The 2421-nt window shown below is 56.2% G+C and overlaps 1 pseudogene; it reads left to right on the top strand.

Moving 5' to 3' along the window:
* The first annotated feature begins 1679 nt into the window (after window positions 1-1679).
* On the top strand, window positions 1680-1784 carry LOC146799802 (U6atac minor spliceosomal RNA; annotated as a pseudogene).
* The last annotated feature ends 637 nt before the right edge of the window (window positions 1785-2421 follow it).

Raw genomic sequence — 2421 nt, 5'->3', positions numbered from 1 at the left:
GTTAGATGCCTGGTAGGGCTTACTGTGTCCTCAGCGCCGAGACACCCCTGGGTATTTGTGCGCTATATAAATCCCACTAACATTGACATTAACAGGGGGTTTTCTTTTCTTTTGATTTACTGATCAGAGTTGGATTGGTAAATAAAAATATAAGACGTGTGAAAGTATTTTTTTTCCAAAAACGGGTGGGGTTTGGAAGCAACACAGGGGCTAGTTGGGGGTGGCAGCAACATGGGGGTCAAGGGGCTCAAGCACTACAGGGTGTTGGAAGCATTATGGAGGGTGGGTGAGGAAAACAACAATGAGGATGGGGTGACGACAAGCAAACGAGCAAGAGAGCAAAGTGGAGCATGGGGAGACAGAAGAAAAGCACACAGGTGAGAGAGACAGGCACATAGGCAAGAAAGCAAAACAGGGGGAGAAGAACACATGGTTGAGCAAGTAATTGAACGGTGCAAAGGCGAAGTACACAGGCGAGAGATAGCAGCGCGGAGGGGGTAAGAGAAGTACATGAGTGAGACAGCTGGAAAACACAGCCAGGAGTGCTTTTCCAAAAAGAAAAAAATGAGTCCCTGAAGAGGGAGCAGTGAAAGGACACATAACGCATCCCTGCTCGTGGGGAGAGACAAACATAAGGAGAGGAAGTAAAGCCCTCTCAATCTAATGAAGAAGAACCGAGCACATGAGCGTGGTGATGAAGGCAATCCATGGTAAAATGTGGGCGGGCTCCAAGCGCACCGGAAGTGGACAAATGTCTCGCGACAGCCAGCGCCTGTGCTGTCTAGAAGGCGATGTGCACACAATGAGTGCTGTTCTTCTGGGCTTCGTACATATGGTCAACAGGGGTTTATTACTGGACTTGAAGCGCACTCTGTGGCTTCTACCTTCACCTTTTTACTGTAGTGAACCTGATACTGCAGCTTCCCACACACTTTTTCGGCAGTTTAAAGTTCAAGAACCATGCATCCAGGCTACTCTCATGGGCGCCACTTTCATCCTGTGCTTTTTTAGCCTCCAGGAATCTTTAAAACAAAATGACAAGTCCCAGGACGCAGCTTTGCCGCTGACCGCGGCCCCCGCAGGGGGCCACTCGGCGGTCGGCGCCTTAGTGGCCCCGGGGCCCCGGTCACCCCTCCCCACTCCCTCCTTCGGGAAGGGGGGGGCAGGGACACAGACTGGTGCCCCCCTCCGTGTCAGGGCCGGAAGTGACGCGCAATGCGCGTCACTTCCGGGCCCAGGTGTGAGGGGGAGGCTATTTAGCCTTCCCCCACCCTCACTGGCGACCTCTTTTGTCGCCCACCTCGCCTTTTGGACAGTCGCTGGCTGCTCGTCGCTGATTCCCGGGTTCCACGCCGCATCGGTCATCGTCGCTGCCCCCCTTTACCGGTGAGTCTTGTTGCTTCCGCTCCGCCCCGGCCCCGTCCCTGGGCAGTACCAGGTCGACGGGGCCCTGTGGCTTGGATGACCACGGGCGGAGGGGGCACAAGATCAAAGCGGGAGCCGAATTTGTATATAGTGCGGCGTGGATTTGTGCGGCGATGAGCAGTATGTTTAAGCGCCTGCGGGCGCCCGTGGGGGAGTGAGAGCATTATTGTCGGGTGCGCCGTCGGAAGTTTCAGCGTGTAGGGCACGTTTGGTGCCGAGCGTTACGGTGGTTATGGTTAAGTCTTGGGCCTATTGTGTTGTACTAAAGGAGAGGAGGTTAGCACTCCCCTTGACAAGGATGGAAGAGGTCCCAGTGGCCTTGACTACGCATATACGGTTAGGCTCTGCCACTGATTTCGCTCCCCCCCCGCTTTTGGCGTCCATGCTTTGGGGGTCGCGCTTATCTTTCTCTCGCTGGCGATCCCGGTTAATGAGTACACCCAGCAGCCCAGTGTATCGAGTCTCTGTTCATTAACTCCCCCCCTCACAAGTAGAGGTGTCAATTCCCATTGCCGGGGTGCGGGTAGATCTGGGGGAAGGTCCCTATGAGCGGTGAGTAAGGGGGGGGGGCCCTCAGGCTGGCTGAGGGCGGGGGATGCTGCTCCGCGAGCGCGGCCGTCTCGGGCGTGCCACCCTCGTGGTCGCCCCGGCATGCCTGCGCGATGTAGGTTTAAACCAAAGGCTTACATAACCGGGTTCTCTGGTGAGTGGAGGGCACACAGCCTGACGTTCCACACCACCTCCCTCCCTCTGTGAGGGGTTATGCAAGGCCCGGTGACAGTCGCTGGGCTGCCCTACCAAGCGCACACTCTCTCTGCACTTGCTGCCTCTATCTGTGGAATGCGTTCGATAAAGATATAATTTTGGCCTGGAAGCCTGCGCCATTCTGCAGCTGCGGGGAAGACGTGCCATGGGGGCCATGCGTCACGCGGCCTCCGGAGTCTTCGTCAAGCCCACCGAGCACGGCGACGAGCTTGACAAACAGGATGTGTGAGA

The sequence above is a fragment of the Triturus cristatus genome, chromosome 9 (genome assembly GCF_964204655.1).
Source record: "Triturus cristatus chromosome 9, aTriCri1.1, whole genome shotgun sequence".
Taxonomy (NCBI): Eukaryota; Metazoa; Chordata; class Amphibia; order Caudata; family Salamandridae; genus Triturus; species Triturus cristatus.
This window is presented reverse-complemented; position numbering and strand designations above follow the sequence as displayed.